The 17972-nt window shown below is 43.8% G+C and overlaps 2 non-coding genes across 2 annotated transcripts; one reads left to right on the top strand and one right to left on the bottom strand.

Annotated features, from left to right (window-relative positions):
* Positions 1–3476: 3476 nt before the first annotated feature.
* On the bottom strand, positions 3477–3559 carry trnal-cag (transfer RNA leucine (anticodon CAG)). Its single transcript has one exon. It is a non-coding gene; the product is annotated as a tRNA-Leu (tRNA).
* Positions 3560–4715: 1156 nt separating this feature from the next.
* Positions 4716–4788, top strand: trnak-cuu (transfer RNA lysine (anticodon CUU)). Its single transcript has one exon. It is a non-coding gene; the product is annotated as a tRNA-Lys (tRNA).
* Positions 4789–17972: the final 13184 nt, after the last annotated feature.

The following is a 17972-nucleotide window of genomic DNA, read 5'->3' as shown; positions in this document are numbered from 1 at the left end:
TTTCTTTTTACTCCCTCCACTTGAATGGCCCCCTGTACCACGGTGCTGTGGCCAGGTTGCTCATCCTCCCTGCAGTCCCCGCTCCCGCCCTCACAGGGAGTAAGAACCTCGATCCTGCTGGACAAGAACAAGGGCTGCGTCTCCTTCAACACTACATCCTGGATCCCTGTACCTTCCTCACTCGTAGTCACACCGTCCTGTCCCTGACCACGGAATACATCTGCAGTAATTAACTTCATAGTTGTGACCATCTCCTGAAACATAGAGTCCAGGAACTTCTCCCCCTCCCTGATGTGTCGCAGTGTCCGAAGCTCGGTCTCAAGCTCCATAACATGGAACTTGAGTTCCTCCAGCAGCAAACACTTGTCGCAGATGTAATCACCGTTAGCCTCAATGAGGTTCACCGGCTCCCACATCTCGCAACAGTAACACATCACCTGCTCCATTCTATATAATTAATTTAATTTCTTATTATTAGTTATGAAGACCCTGCCCGGATATATATGATAATATCACACCACTATTCAATAGGACTTACCAAATTAAAGGTATGAAAGAGAAGAGAAGGAAGAAAGCCAACCAACCAGCTGATCACCAACCTCCTCCTTGAATACTGTCTGTGGGGCCTGTTTGGTTGACTCGTCTCGCTGCTCCGCCTCCACAGTGCTGTCTAAGCCTGGGAGTGGGGAATAAAACAGAGCAAAAAACACACCCTCACCTCCCACTTATCCGAACTCTCCCACTGAGCAAAACTCCAACAGCACTCAATGCACAAAGCACTCCGTGCACTGCACTAGCCCCTCCCCTTTTATACCCGGATTCTACTTCCTGTTTAAACTGCCCAAGAGTTTAAAAAACCCTTAAAAAATTAAACTTACTTCAAATAATTGACTTCTTAACACACTAAAATTCACAAAATACACTTAAATGATTTTTCTCCCACTTAGCAAAACTCCAACAGCACTCAATGCACAAAGCACTCCGACAATGAAAGGTAGTTTTAACGGGCCCGGCTAAATCAGTCGGTAGAGCATGAGACTCTTAGATTTCTGGGTCGTGGGTTCAAGCCCCACATTGGGCGGTATTTTTTTTGTTAAACTTTTATGTTGCTTTCAAAGCGTCATTAATTGAGCGATGACCTTGTTTCGCACAATGAAAGAAATGCGAACTGAGAAAATCCTGCAGATGCTGGAAATCTGAATTGAAACAGAAAATGCTGGAGATACTCAGCAGGTCAGGCAGCTTCTGCGAAGAGAGAAACAGAGTTAACGTTTCAGGTCGATAACCTTTCATCAGAACTGGAAAAAAGAGGTAATGCAACAGATTTTTAAGCAAGTGTAGGGGATTCTATGAGATCATGGCTGATCTCCTGCCTCAATTCCATTCACCGGTCCTATCACCATATCCCTTGATGCCCTTACCCGTCAGAAATCTACCGACTTCTGTTTTGAACATAACCAATGACTGAGCCTCGACAGTCCTCTGGGGGAGAGAATTCCAAAGATTCACCACCCTCTGTGTGAAGAAATTTCTTCTACTCTCAGTCCTGAATGGCCTAACCTTTATCCTGAGGCTGTGGCCCCTGGTTCTAGACTCCCCAGCCAAGGGAAACATTCTCCCAGCATCCAACCGATCAAACCCTGTAATAATTTTGCATGCTTAACGAGATCCCCTCTCATTCTTCCAAATTCAAGAGATTGCAGGCCTAGTTTACTCAATCTCTTCTCATACGAGGTCAGTGGCAGTCTTGCAAATGGTGACTTGATATTCGGTAGTGGGGTCATGGTCCAGGCGGAGGTAGGAGGAGGTGTTGGAGAGTTGGCGTACAGCTTCCGTTAGGTAGAGGTCGGTTCGCCAACCGGCAACAGCACCACCCTTGTCAGCAGGTTTTGTGCTTTGCTTGCTAACTGTTAACTGTTACCCATACCTCATTTTACACAATATGTGGGCTACTCCAGCTCCTAATTCTTTTGTTCTTAGTTGTTATTTCCTCACACAGGAGAGCAATCTCGCCCCTGGACAAGCAGAAGGAGCAAGTTCCAACAAAATGATTCTGCAAACGTGATAACTGCTACACTGTGGAACCGTCTCCACTTTCAGTACCAGGTCAGATGGAAATGTTAAAATTTTTTGAGGATGTAACTGGTAGAATAGATAAGGGAGAAACAGTGGATGTGGTGTATTTGGACTTTCAGAAGGCTTTCGATAAGGTCCCACATAAGAGATTGGCGTGCAAAGTTAAAGCACATGGGATCGGGGGTGAGGTACTGACTTGGACAGAGAACTGGTTGGCAGACAGGAAGCAAAGAATATGTCTAAACGGGTCTTTTTCCAAGTGGCAGGCATTTACTAGTGGGGTAGGGCAGGGATAAGTGCTAGGACCCCAGCTACTCACAATATATATTAATGATCTAGAAGGTTGAACTAGATGCAATAAGTCCAAGTTTGCAGACGACACAAAGCTGGATGGGCATGTGTGCTGTGAGGAGGATGCAGAGAAACTCCAGTATGATATGGACAGGTTAGGTGATTTAGCAGAAGCATGGCAGATGCAGTATAATGTGGACAAATGTGAGGTTATCAACTTTGGTGGCAAAAACAGGAAGACAGCTTATTATCAGAATGTCAATAGATTGGGAAAAGGGGAACTGCAATGAAACCTGGGTGTCCGTGTGCAACAATCGCTGAAGGTAAGCATGCAGGTGCAGCAGGTGGTTAAGAAGGCAAATGTTGGCCTTTATAGTGAGAGGTTTCGAGTACAGGAGCAAGGATGTCTTGCTGCAGTTGTACAAGGCCTTGGTGAGGCCATACCTTGAGTACTGTGTGCAGCTTTGGTCACCTTATCTGAGGAAGGATGTTCTTGCCATGGAGGGAGTGCAGCGAAGATTCACCAGACTGATACATGGGATGGCAGGAATGACGTATGAAGACAGATTGAGAAGATTAGGCTTATATTCGCTAGATTTTAGAAGAACGAGAGGGGATCTCATTGAAACTTACAAAATTCTAACAGACTAGACACACTAGATGCAGGAAGAATGATCCCGATGGTGCGGGAATCCAGAACCAGCGGTCACAGTCTAAGGATAAGGGGTAAGCCACTTATGGCTGAGATGAGGAGGAATTTCTTCACCCAGAGAGTGGTGAACCTGTTGAATTCTGTAACACAGAAGGCCGTTGAGACCAATTCATTAAAAATATTCAAGAAGGAGTTAGATATATTTCTTAAGACAAAAGACAAAAAGGGATAATGGGAGAAAGCAGGGACAGGGTACTGAATGTGGATGATCAGCCATGATCTCATTAAATGGCGGAGCAGGCTCGAGGGGCCGAATGGCCTACTCCTGCTCTCTATCTTCTATGTTTCTATGTGAATGGAGCAGGTGAACTGCTGAATCCCACTTTACGCGATGTCCCAATGTCTTTACAGTGGTGTGAAAATAAATGAGTTCCGCTTGGTAATTAAAAGTAAAGACTGTCAGAAGTGGGATTCGAACCCCCGCCTCCAAAGAAGACTGCGATCTGAACACAGCGCCTTAGACCGCTCGGCCATCCTGACTTGTTCCGTTAATTTCTGCATCTCATCAGTTCCAGATGAAGAACGTTTCCGTCCGGCTGCTTGTTCAATGCTGATGAAGGCTCAGTGACCGGGATATCATCTCCCCCGGGGTTATCTTGAGCTTGTGCTCGGTGTTTGGGGAGGTTTGTGCTGGGTCCCTGGTATCTTGCAGCTCCAGGGATGGGCAGTAACAATCTGAGCTCTGGAGCTGGGGAAAAGCGAATAATTAATGGATTTAACCCAGGGGTTTAAATTGTTCTGCAAACCATGAACCAGGTTCATCTGAATTCCAAGGTGTGTAAGGAAATCAAGCATCAAAAGCCCTTTCATAAACCACAGGGATTCAGGCAATTTTTTGATCGCAAAGCGCTTTCTCACCTTGTCAATATCTCTCGTGTATTTGCCGGTGTTTCCCGATTCTGCCTGTCTCTCTGGCTCTGTTTAGTCTGTGTGACCACCTGCAGGTTGATTTTGAGCGAATGTCTTGTCACATTAAATAAATGAGGAATTGTGGCGCTTCTCTCCCTGACACTGGGGAAAGAGTGAGACAGTCTTTGGAGCAAGTGTCTGGTTATTGTGAAACGGCAAAGAAAACAATAATTCTGAAATTACCCGGAAAAACATTTACCCCGACGTAATTTGAAGACGCAGCCTTCTGACTCGGAGTCAGATGCGCTACCGTTGCGCTACGCGCTCCTACATTTTAAACTGCGCTGTTTTTATATACACACGTTCCACAAACACTGTTTCATTCCTCCTGCCTTCTCCTGATTCCTCAGTGTCATGCACAGAAGCGCCTGATGACCTCATTTGTTCAACGTAACAAGCAGACACAAACACAGGTATTCCTTCAAAATCAACCCGCAGGTGGCCACAGACACAATAAACAGAGCCAGAGAGAAAGACAGAATCGGGAATCTCCGGGAAATAGACAAGAGATATTGACAAGGACTATTGCGCTTTGCGATCAGAAAATTGCCTGAACCCCTGTGGTTAATGATAGGGATTTTGCTGCTTGAGTTCCTTACACGCCTTGGGCTTCTGGAGAACTTGTTTCGTAGTTTGCAGAAACGCGGCTCAGACATGCTGTTGTGACCGGGCCGGAGCCACCAGGCAACTGACTGCAATCAGCGACAATGAAATTCAGTTTAAACCGGCCCGGCTAGCTCAGTCGGTAGAGCTTGAGACTCTTAATCTCTGGGTCGTGGGTTCGAGCCTCACGTTAGGCGGTATTTATTTTGTTAAACTTTTATATTGCTTTCAAAGCGTCATTAATTGAACGATAACCTTGTTTTGCACAATGAAAGAAATGCGAACTGAGAAAATGCTGCAGATGCTGGAAATCTGAATTGAAACAGAAAATTCTGGAGATACTCAGCAAGTCAGGCAGCTTCTGCGAAGAGAGAAACAGAGTTAACGTTTCAGGTCGATAACCTTTCGTCAGAACTGGAAAAAAGAGTTAATGGAACAGATTTTTAAGCAAGTGTCGGGGATTCTATGAGATCATGGCTGATCTCCTGCCTCAGTTCCATTCACCGGCCCTATCGCCATATCCCTTGATGCCCTTACCAGTCAGAAATCGACCGACTTCTGTTTTGAACATACCCAATGACTGAGCCTCCACAGCCCTCTGGGTTAGAGAATTCCAAAGATTCACCACCCTCTGTGTGAAGAAATTTCTTCTGCTCTCAGTCCTGAATGGCCTAACCTTTATCCTGAGGCTGTTGCCCCTGGTTCTAGACTCCCCAGCCAGGGGAAACATTCTCCCAGCATCCAACCGATCAAACCCTGTAATAATTTTGCATGCTTAATGAGATCCCCTCTCATTCTTCCGAATTCAAGAGATTGCAGGCCGAGTTTACTCAATCTCTTCTCATACGAGGTCAGTGACAGTCTTGCAAATGGTGACTTGATATTCGGTAGTGGGGTCATGGCCCAGGCGGAGGTAGGAGGAGGGGTTGGAGAGTTGGCGTACTGCTTCTGCTAGGTAGAGGTCGGTTCGCCAAACAGCAACAGCACCACCCTTGTCAGCAGGTTTTGTGCTTTGCATGTTAACTGTTAACTGTTACCCATATCTCATTTTACACAATATATGGGCTACTCCAGCTCCTAATTATTTTGTTCTTAGTTGTTATTTCCTCACACAGGAGAGCAATCTCGCCCCTGGACAAGCAGAAGGCGCAAGTTCCAACAAAATAATTCTGCAAACGTGATAACTGCTACACTGTGGAACCGTCTCCACTTTCAGTACCAGGTCAGATGGAAATGTTAATATTTTTTGAGGATTTAACTGGTAGAATAGATAAGGGAGAACCAGTGGATGTGGTGTATTTGGACTTTCAGAAGGCTTTCGATAAGGTCCCACATAAGAGATTGTCGTGCAAAGTTAAAGCACATGGGATCGGGGGTAAGGTACTGACTTGGATAGAGAACTGGTTGGCAGACAGGAAGCAAAGTGTATGTCTAAACGTGTCTTTTTCCAAGTGGCAGGCAGTTACTAGTGGGGTAGGGCAGGGATAAGTGCTAGGACTCCAGCTACTCACAATATATATTAATGATCTAGAAGGTTGAACTAGATGTAATAACTCCAAGTTTGCAGACGACAGAAAGCTGGGTGGACATGTGTGCTGTGAGGAGGATGCAGAGAAACTCCAGTATGATATGGACAGGTTAGGTGATTTAGCAGAAGCATGGCAGATGCAGTATAATGTGGATAAATGTGAGGTTATCAACTTTGGTGGCAAAAACAGGAAGACAGCTTATTATCAGAATGTCAACAGATTGGGAAAAGGGGAACTGCAATGAGACCTGGGTGTCCGTGTGCACCAATCGCTGAAGGTAAGCATGCAGGTGCAGCAGGTGGTTAAGAAGGCAAATGTTGGCCTTTATAGTGAGAGGTTTGAGTACAGGAGCAAGGATGTCTTGCTGCAGTTGTACAAGGCCTTGGTGAGACCATACCTTGAGTATTGTGTGCAGCTTTGGTCACCTCATCTGAGGAAGGATGTTCTTGCCATGGAGGGAGTGCAGCGAAGATTTACCAGACTGATACATGGGATGGCAGGAATGACATACGAAGACAGATTGAGATGATTAGGCTTATATTCGCTAGAGTTTAGAAGAACGAGAGGGGATCTCATTGAAACTTACAAAATTCTAACAGGACTAGACACACTAGATGCAGGAAGAATGATCCCGATGGTGCGGGAATCCAGAACCAGCAGTCACAGTCTAAGGATAAGGGGTAAGCCACTTAGGGCTGAGATGAGGAGGAATTTCTTCACCCAGAGAGTGGTGAACCTGTTGAATTCTGTACCACAGAAGGCAGTTGGGGCCAATTCATTAAATATATTCAAGAAGGAGTTAGATATATTTCTTAAGGCTAAAGAGATAAAGGGATATGGGGAGAAAGCAGGGACAGGGTACTGAATGTGGATGATCAGCCATGATCTCATTAAATGGCGTAGCAGGCTCGAGGAGCCTATCTTCTATGTTTCTATGTGAATGGAGCAGTTGAACTGCTGAATCCCACTTTTAAGGGATGTCCCAAAGTGCTTGACAGTGGTGTGAAATTAAATGAGTTACGCTTGGTAATTAAAAGTAAAGACTGTCAGAAGTGGGATTCGAAGCCCCGCCTCCAAAGAAGACTGCAATCTGAACACAGCGCCTTACACTGCTCGGCCATCCTGACTTCTTCCGTTAATTTCGGCATCTCATCACTTCCACATGAAGAACGTTTCCATCCGGGTGCTTGTTCAATGCTGTTGAAGGCTCAGTTACCGGGATATCATCTCCCCCGGGGTTTTCCTAAGCTTGTGCTCGGTGTATGGGGAAGTTTACTCCATGTCCCTGGAATCTTGCAGCTCCAGGGATGGGCAGTAACAATCTGAGCTCTGGAGCTGGGCAAAAGCGATTCATTAATGGGTTTGTTTTCGGGCCTGAAATGCGGCTTAGATCTGTTGGTATTAACCGAGGCCGGAGCTGCGAGATATTTCAGTTTGTTCACGTTTAATCAAAGGAATATCCGCAGTCAGGAGCTGAAAAGGACCAAGAGCTGAAAAAACACCAGAAAAAAGATAAGAAATATCAGCAATTGTGATCAACTCTTTAATGTGTGTTCTGGTAGTTTAGTGGTTTAATTGTTTTAATCAACATTCATTAACCGAAAGCGTTGTTTTGCAGAATGAAAGAAATGCTCACAGTAAGGGACAGTCGAAAGTTGAGTAATTTAACTTTAACAATTTGTGAAAGTTTATTCATTGACGAAGATTTATACCCTATCAGAATTTACGCACTGTGTATTTTAGGAGTGTGCTTTAAATTGTTCGTTGCTTCTGACACAAGAAACCTGTTAAATTTATTTCACAGAAAAATAATGTTTCCGCCCGGGCACCTTTCGCGAGTGAGGCAAACGTGATAACCGCTACACTACGGAAACCTCTACTTAATTCAGCATCGAGAAAGCACTGTTCAGACAGAAGGGACACTACAGAATCGCTCCTTCTGCAATGATTTCCTTTCACTGGCATTTCTCTGACCGAACTGCACAAGTCAAAAATGTTCCCTTCAAACTCATTAAACTGCCGAATTTCCTTCCCTCTGGTTTAACCCAGGGGTTTAAATTGTTCTGCAAACCATGAACCAGGTTCACCTGAATTCCAAGGTGTATAAGGAAATCAAGTATCAAAAGCCCTTTCATTAACCACAGGGATTCAGGCAATTTTCTGATCGCAAAGCGCTTTCTCACCTTGTCAATATCTCTCGTGTGTTTGTCGGTGTTTCCCGATTCTGCCTGTCTCTCTGGCTCCGTTTATTCTGTGTGACCACCTGCAGGTTGATTTTGAGCGAATACCTGTGCTTGTGTCTTGTCACATTAAATAAATGAGGAATTGTGGCGCTTCACTCCCTGACACTGGGGAAAGAGTGAGACAGTCTTTGGAGCAAGTGTCAGGTTATTGTGAAACGGCAAAGAAAACAGTAATTCTGGAACTACCCGGAGGAACAGTGAGCCCGACGTGATTTGAACACGCAGCTTTTAGGATCTAGCGGAGTGAGACGCGCTACCGTTGCGCCTCGAGATTTTGTAGGCCCAACGTACTCAATCTCTCCTCATAGGACAATCCTATCATCATTGCAAACAATCAGGTTTGATTCCCAGTCAGGGATTTCAGTTCTGACAAAGACCATTGAAGTCTGTGAGAATCTTAATAATTGTATTAAAACCAACAAAAATGTGTGTTGCACACTGAAGGAAATTGTAACATGTTTGCTGGGTGGCAGTCATACTTTAAAAACTTAATTCATAGATTCATAGATGTATAGCAAAAGGCGAATGCTTTACTCAGCGTTTTCGTAGTGTAGTGGTTATCACACTCGCCTCACGCGCGAAACCGGGCGGAAACATTTTGTAAATCATCTTCGTTTAAATCGTAGAAAAATGGATCAATTCGCATTTGTTATGCAATGTAACAAAGTCCTGTTACATTTGTGTTATTCTGTACAGTTGTGCACACACACAGAACACTACGGTTTCGCTCGCTCACTTCCGTTTCCAGCCCTGACCGTGCAGACAGCCCCTCTCAAAGCTGCACATTCCGGCTGCTTTCAGTTGAATTGTGAAAGATTATTCAAGGGTCGTGCAGCTTTACCTCGGTTCACAACAGCAGATTTAAGCCGCGTTTCTGCAAACTACAAACCATGTTTTCCAGAATTCCAAGTTGTTTACGGAACACAACCATTAAAATTCCCTTCATTAACCACAGGGGTTCAGGCAATTTTCTATGATTCTATAAAAAGTTATTAAAGTTTGACTGTCATCCGGTATACATGTTAGCAATTCCTGCAGTGCGCAACAAAATGTTGTGGGTTGATTTATGATTATAGAATCAATTATGAAGTGTCTCACAGACTTCAATGATCCCTTAATACCGTTGGTTAACTAAAATCTATCAACATACACTTAAAATTCGTTTAGGTAAATTTTGTCATGGTTTAAAATTTTAAGTTTTACATTTATATTTCAAAACATTCAATTTGAATTTTAAATCATAGATTCATAGAATCATAGATTGATACGGCACAGAAGGAGCCCATGCAGCCCATTGAGTCTGCGCTGGCACTTTGAAAGAGCTCTTCAAATAATCCCACTCCCCTGATGTTTCACACAGAATCACACAGAAACCCCACAATGCAGATAGAGGCCATTTCGGCCCATCGAGCCTGCACCGACACATATCCCACCCGATTCCCGTAACCCCTACACGAACACATATCCCATCCTATCCCCGTAACCCCACGTATTTAATCCCCCTAACACTAAGGGTCAATTTATCATAGCCAATCAACCTAACCTGCACACCTGCAAATTTCTCCTTTACAATGATTTATTCAATTCTCTTTTGAAAGTTACTATTGTGTCTGCTCCACCGCCCTTTCAGGCAGCGCATTCCCGATCACAAAAACTGGCTGTGGTAAAAAAAACTCCTCATCTCCCTTCTGGTACCTTTTGCCGGTTAGGTTCAATCGGTGTCCTCCAGTTACCGACCCTCCTGCCACTGGAAACAGATTCTCCTTATTTACTCTTATCAAAACATCTTGTAAATTTACAAACCTCGATTAAATTTCCTCTTAATCTTCTGCGGAAAAACAATTGCAGCTTCTCAGTCGATCAACATAACTGAAGTCAACTCATCCCTGGGGCCACTCGCTCTTTGTGCTTGTCTCTCTTTTTTGTCTCTATCTGTCACTCTCTTTGTCCCTGCCTCTCTCTTTGTCCCTGTGTCTCTCTTTGTCTCTGCCTCTCTCTTTGTGCCTGTCACTCTCTTTGTCTCTGCCTCCCTCTTTGTCCCTGTCTCTCTATCTGTCTGTCTGTCTCTGTCTCACTCTGTTCACAGTTAGCTTCTAGTTCTGATCAAACACTGCAAGTTTCCGTTCCACGTTAGTATAGTGGTGAGTATCCCTGCCTGTCACGCGGGTGACAGGGGTTCAACTCCCCGACGGGCAGGTTTTTTTTTTAACAACCCTAATTTTTTAATTTCTTCCAAGTTCCTTGAAATGCTCCTTGGAAAAGTTGAACTGAAAAAGTTCAATTGAAATAATTTTAAAAGATTTACTGACATAAGAAGAACTGTATAAAAACTTCCTGCACCTGTTCCTCGTTGGAATCGTGCTCTCCCTCTATTTCCCTCTCACTGTTGTGTGGGGCAGAGAGGAGTCATAACGGCACAGAATGAGACCATTGAATGCTTAATTAAATTCATTTATTTTGAACATGTGACCATTTATTCTTACTTCCGTGGTGTGAAATGTTATTCATTTGGAGATTTCTATTATGCTTATGGGATTCCGTACATAAAGCATCATAGGGATCCCCTGTGTGATTGGTTGGCCTGGCCAACGGATGCTGCCGAACCGTGAGCGCCAATGGTATCCGTGGGCCTTTATGCAGGCGTATGCCAGCAGGCACAAGACCGCAAGAGTGCGAAGCTCCGGAGACACCAGTTAATTGGGATTTGTTTCTCGGTTCGGAGGCGTAAGCCGGCGCCAAACCTCGGATCGCAATTTCAAGGCCCATCGTATTTTAGGAGGCTGGTTTTAAATGTTTATTACTTACGACATCAGGAATCTGGGGAAAATTTTGTTCAATATAACCGGGCCGGTTTTTGCGCAGAATAAAAATGTTCCACTCGAACATATCCACCCGGGCTCGATTTGGGAACTGTTCATGTAGGAGGCGAACATGATCGTCGCTGCACTACCGAAACCGGAGCGTTAGTGTCCACGGAAAAGCGAATCAGCAGCGAGCATAACATCTGATGGTGATCATTTTCAGATTCAATGCAGTCAGCCATTGAATAAAGTGAATAATTTTACAGTGAAAAGATTTGGAAGTATTACTCGCATCTGTGCCTTTAGTTAAAGTTTGTGGCGTCTGACTCCCGCTCATGTCTCTGAATAAGAAAGGAGAGGCTTGACATTGACCAGACTGCACTGCGCCTGGTGTTTGTGAACTCATCCTTTATATTGAACGGTTTCTCATTCATTGACCGGCGTCAGCATCAGCTCAGCGATTACTTCGCAGCACCAACTTAATTGTAAGCTCCAAACTCTCTCACCGTGGGCGTTGCATAGTGATTTTATCGTCATTTTCAATCCCCTTCTTCTGCACCGAAACAAATTGTTGCCGTGATTTTAAAACAATGCTGCGTGATTCATAGCGATCATCTTTAAATGATTCAGAAAACCAGTCCTTTCACCTCCGTAACACGGGATCGATTCCTGGTAAGAAAAGTAACTTTTATAACACTGTTTTAAAATCAAAATCTGATGAAATTGACTACATTCAGCTGATGCGAAAATTTAGAATTGTTTTAATTACCATTAATTAACCGATAACTTTCTTTTGCAGAATGAATGAATTAATAGCTTTGCACCATTTAAAAAATATTCTGTTTGTCTATTCTTCCTACCACAGTGAATATCCTCACATTTCCCTACATTATACTCCGTCTGCCACCTCATTGCCCGCCCAATCACTTAATCGGTCTATATCCCATTGTCGGCTCTTTGTGTCCTCACAGCTTACTTTCCCACCTAGCTTTGTATCATCAGAAAACTTGGATACATTACACTCTGTCCCTTCATCTAAGTCAGTAATATAGACTGTAAATAGCTGAAGCATGCGCACTTGATCCTTGCGGCACTCGACTAGTTACAGCCTGCCAATCTGAAAATGACCCTTTTATCCCTAATCTCTGTTTTCTGTCCGTTAACCAATCCTCTATTCTTGCTAATACATTACCGCCAGTCCCATGAGCCCTTATCTTGTGTAACAACCTGTTACGTGGTGCCTTATCGAATGCCTTTTGGAAATCCAAATATGCTTCCTCCACTGGTTCCCCTTATAGTTCCAATTAATGCCTGAAGCAGAACATCCCGTTGTGCCAATGGAGCCTGTTTGTCGGACAAGGCTACATGTAAGGAAGGAGTGTGGTAAGGAGATAAGTGAAGTGATACTTTGGTAACAAGGTCGGGTAATAAAAATAAAAGTGCTGGAAACACTCAGCAGGTCAGGCAGCATCTGTGGAGAGAGAAGCAGAGTTAACGTTTCAGGTCGAAAATCTTCCATCAGAAGGTGGCCAGTTGTGTTAGGTTACACTATTAAACGTGCAAATTGTCACGTAGTAGAGGTAAGGAAAAGATATCAAAAGTTTGGAACAGATAATTTAGAATTCGATAAAGGTTTGAGCAACTTGTATATCGAACTCGGAACTATAAAGTGTTGGAGTTCCTCGGCTAAAATTCGCAAAGATTTGTTTAAAAGCTGTTGTTAATTATACTTCTAATTGTTGCAGGATTAATAAATCTGACATTTATTGTTGCGAACACTTTTACTGCTCTGCGCGTTTCCCAGCTGTGCTCGGAGCGCCGTCCCCTTCAGTCCATCGCTCACAGGGTCTGTTCCATTCAGCGTTTCTATTCTCTGGACCTTCGTGAAATTTCATAGATTGAAAGCGACGCGTCTCAACCCCGAGCTCCTCACCGACTCGCTAACCGCTGCACAGCGACCACACTCTGCTCCCGTGAGATGGAGGCCCAGGAGCTGTTTCAAGCTCGAGTGCAGTTACAAGCAGAACTCATTTAAACAAAGTCCAAGTCATTGAGGCGCCTAATTCTTTGCACCTTCCCAACGTGTTGAGATTCATGTGGGGGTGATTTGGGCACGCCTTTCCCCACATTGCAACACTTCAAACGTACTTCAATGGTTATAAAGCGCTTTGGGACGTCCTGAGTTCGTGAAAAGCTCTGTATCAATGCCAATGTTTTTTTTTGCAGAAGTTCGAACAGCAAGTTCATAATTCGCGGGCAAAATAAATGCTCGTCCGGGATTTAAACCGGGGACCTCTCGCAAGTTTCAACCAATAACCCCGAAGCGAGAATCATACCTCTAAAGCAACGAACCAACTGATAGATAATACTGGAAATAAGAGCTAACCATTGTAAAACCATTTTTTCTGTGTGGTTTTACTTGATGATCAGAGCACTTGAGACCGAGACAATGACTTTGCCTTTTGGACCTGTCTTCTCAAGCGCCGCCCGGTCCCAGAGCTACAGTTCATTAACTGTGGTTCAGATATTGGATGGGATAAAAATTGATAAAGAGGAGGTACTAGAAAGGCTGGCTGTAAACCTTTTGTTTATATTCTCTTCTGGACGCCGGTTTGCTGCAGCTCTCTTTTTCCCATAACATACTGAAAACCAAGGAGCCGACTGGTTAAATGTAGTGGAGATTAGAGGTTACTATTGTAAAAACCATTTTGTGTATATGGCTATTCTTGATGAGCAGAGCACTTGAAACCGAGACAGTGACTTTGCCTTTTGGACCTGTCTTCTGAAGCGCCGCCCGGTCCCAGACCTACAGTTATTGAGCTGTGGTTGAGATATTGGATGTGATAACAATTGTTAAAGAGGAGGTACCAGGAAAGCTGGCTATATTTATGTCCATAAGTCACCAGGACCAGATGAAATGCATCCTAGGATGCTCAGGGAAGCACAGGTGGAAATTGTGAAGTTACTGGCCAGAATCTTCCAATACTCATTGGATACGGCGGTGGTGCCAGACGTCTGGAGAATTGCAAATGTTACACCCTTGTTCAAAAAGGAGTATAAGGCTCAACCCAGCAACTACAGGCCAGTCAGCTTAACGTCCGTAGTCAGGAAGCTTTTAGACAGGATAATCCTGGACAAAATGACCGGTCACTTGGACAAGTATGGATGAATTAAGGAAAGTCTGCACGGATTTGTTAAAGGCAAATCTTCTTTTACCAACTTGATTAAATTATTTGATGAGGTGAAAGAAAGGGTTGATGAGGGAAATGCGGTTGATGTGGTGAACATGGGCTTCCAAAAGGCACTTGATAAAATGCCGCATAACAGGCTTGCCAGCAAAGTTGAAGCCCATGGAATAAGAGGGACAGTGGCAGCGTGGATGTGAAATTGGCTAAGAAACAGGAAACAGAGTAGTGGTGAACGGTTATTTCTCTGACTGGAGGAAGGTGTTCCCCAGGGTTCGGCATTAGGACCACGGCCCATCTTGACATATATTAATTATTTGGAGTTAGGTGTCCAGGGCACAATTTCAAAATTTGCTGATAATACAAAACTTGGAAGTATAGTGAGCAGTGAGGAGTGTAGTGATAGACTCCAAGTGGACATGGACAGGCTGGTGGAATGGGCGGACAGGTGGCAGATGAAGTTAAATGCAGAAAACTGTGAAGTGATACATTTTGGTTGGAAGAATGAGGAGAGGCAATATAAATTAAAGGATACATTTCCAAAGTGGGTGCAGGAACAGAGAGACCGGGGGGTATATGTGCACAAATCATTGAAGGTGGCAGGACAGGTTGAGAAATCAGTTTAAAAAGCTTATGGAATCCGGGGCTTTACAAATAGAGGCATAGAGCACAAAATCAAGGAAGTTATGATGAACCTTTATAAAACACTGGTTCGGCCACAACTGCAGTATTCATGTTCCAGAAAATGTTATTCTGTGCAATAACCGGTCCTGTTAAATTGAACAAAAGTTGCACAAGACTCCTGGTGACATAAGCAATGAACATTTTAAACCAGACTCCTGAAATACATTGGCCTGGAAATTGCGATCGGGGGCTCGCCACCGGCTAAGGCCTCGGAATCGAAAAACAAATCCGAATTACCTGGTGTCTCCGGAGCTTCGGACTCTTGCCGCCCTGGGCCTGCTGGCGTCCGCCTGCATAAAGGCCCACGGATCCCAGGGGCGCACACGGTTCGCAAGCATCCCTAAGATCACATGGGCCAGACAAACCAATCAAAAAGGGGGGTTCCTATGAGGGTAATGGGGATTCCATTTATGTACAGAAACCCCATAACATAGTCGACATCTCCAAATAAATAACATTTCACACCACGGAAATAAAAATAAATGATGACTTGTTCAAACTTAATGAAATTAATTAAACATTTAAAATACAATTTTTAATTTTATGAAATATATATTTGAACATTTTAAAGCAGTCCAGAGTTTACCTAAACTAATTTAAAATGTATGTATGTGTATATCATTAAAAAAAAATATTTTAACATTTATTTTCACCCGTGCACTGGCAAAAGAAGGTCTTACGCCTGCTATTAGGCTGGATAGCTCTTTCGACCAACGTGGACACGAAGGGCCGAATGGCCTCTTTCTGTGCCGTAAATTTCTATGATTCTATTACCAGGTGTAAGGGTTTCCTGGGCATCCGTTGGCAGTAGTTAGCCCAAATCTGCACCAGCAAAAGTGATGTTGTAGCGGATGCGGTGGCTCTGTCCAAGCGAAACTTGACAGATCACAAGTTCTGGGCTTTCGGGCGTGCGGAAACCTGGAACTTGCGGGGTGGTTCTGATGGCGTACGAGAGCCTACGCTGTGCATTCGCTGTCGGAAGCACCGTAAAATCTGGGCCATGGTGTAAAATGAGATATGCATAACAGTTCATCACATAGAAAGCACAATACACGTTATTGAAGCATCTTTAGCATTTAATTCATTCTGCAAATTAAGATTATCGGTTAATTAATGGTAATTAAAACACTTGTTCACATTAGATACATGTAAGTAATTTTACCAAGTTAGTTTAAATTAATTAAAGACTGTTACAAAAATTGCTTCCCTGAACAGGAATCGAACCAGGCCCGCGGCGGTGAAAGCGCCGAATGCTAACCACTAGACTACCAGAGAACACAAAAGAATAACGCGATAATTGTAAATAGAATGGGTCAATCCGTATTGGATACAAATTCGTTTTGATTGTTTACATCAAAAAGCAATTCATGACACTGCGGCTTACAAATCTAGTTACATGTACCTGAAGCTATGATAAATTGACCCTTAGTGTTAGGGGGATTAAACACGTGGGGTTACGGGGATCGGGTGGGATATGTGTCGGTGCAGGCTCGATGGGCCGAAATGGCCTCTATCTGCACTGTGGGGTTTCTGTGATTCTGTGATTCTGTGATTTATTGGGGGGCATTTATCTTCATTCGAAACCTCAGTAAAATGCTCCAACCTCTTCTGTTTCCATCATACCGGCTGTGCAACAGCCACAACTCAAATGTAACCTCACACGGCGCGCTGGCGTCTTCCAGTTCTATATCTGTATATAGAGAATTAATGACGAAATGTCATCGACCTAAAGATTACACATACATGTAAAAATATTTATCGCATTCTGGACTCAACATCGAGTTCAACAATTTCAGACCATAACCTCTGCTCCTATTTTTTCAGATGGCAGCTGTTGATGATTCTGCCATTCCCATTTACACCTCCTCTGGTCCCATCTCTCCTTCCTTTACTTGTCCCATTGCGATCTCCTTTTGCCTCGCACCTTCATCCCTTTTGTCATTTAATCTCTCCTGCCTTCCACCTTATCACTAATATTGCCTCTTGCTGTTTCCTCCTCTCCCCCATTTGCCTAAAATCTGTTTCATCTCTAACTTCTCCCAGTTCTGACGAAAGGTCATCGACCTGAAACGTTAACTCTGTTTCTCTCTCCACAGATGCTGCCTGACTTGCTGAGTATTTCTAGAATTTTCTGTTTTTATGTCAGATTCCCAGCCTCTGCAGTATTTCGCTATTGCATACTTTACTCCAAATAGACTCACATGCATTGATAAATATTGTGACGGTGCAATGCAACGTTCCCTAATGGGTAGGATTCAGCGTTCTCTTGGATTTGATTCCAGGTCAGGGGAGTAACAGTTTTTAATTCGAGACCTGATTTAAATGAATTACATGACTTTCATGTGGAAAAAAGAATAATTGGTTTAAACATCATTTATTAATCCAAAAAGTTATTTTGTGGAACTTCAATCATTTAATTAACCCTCAGCATGTGATGAACCTTTATCCCGAGCTCATTGTATTTTAGGAGCCTTGGTGTCAAATGTTGAGTGTTTATGACACGGACCCAGCCCCAGAATCGCCACTGTGAAAGTAGGAAACTGATCGAAATATACAACAGGGCGGGCAGTTTGTGAAAAACAATTAAACTTTTGGCGTGTAGACTTTTCACAGAAAAGGAACCAGCTTCGTGTGACAATATGAGCTGTGACTGTGTGTACATGTGTGGCATGTTTCCATATCAAGTGAGTGTTTGTGTTCTGATGCGATCCTTTGCATGTCATTGAGTCATAGAGTCATAACGGCACAGAAGGAGGCCATTCGGCCCTTCGAGTCCATGCCGGCTCTCTGTGGAGCAATCCAGTCAGTCCCATTCCCCCCGCTCGATCCCGGTAGCCCTGAAAGTTTATTTCCCTCAAGTGCCTATCCAATCTCCCCTTGTGTGTCAGTTGTACATTTAATTTCTTGACTTTTATCATATGCATCAGGTTGTCAATATA

The sequence above is a fragment of the Somniosus microcephalus genome, unplaced genomic scaffold, assembly GCF_052327205.1.
Source record: "Somniosus microcephalus isolate GS21.2 unplaced genomic scaffold, FLI_Smic_1.0 unresolved_chr4, whole genome shotgun sequence".
Classification (NCBI taxonomy): domain Eukaryota; kingdom Metazoa; phylum Chordata; class Chondrichthyes; order Squaliformes; family Somniosidae; genus Somniosus; species Somniosus microcephalus.
The sequence above is the reverse complement of the archived record's forward strand: the minus strand, read 5'-3'. Positions and strand labels throughout refer to the sequence as shown.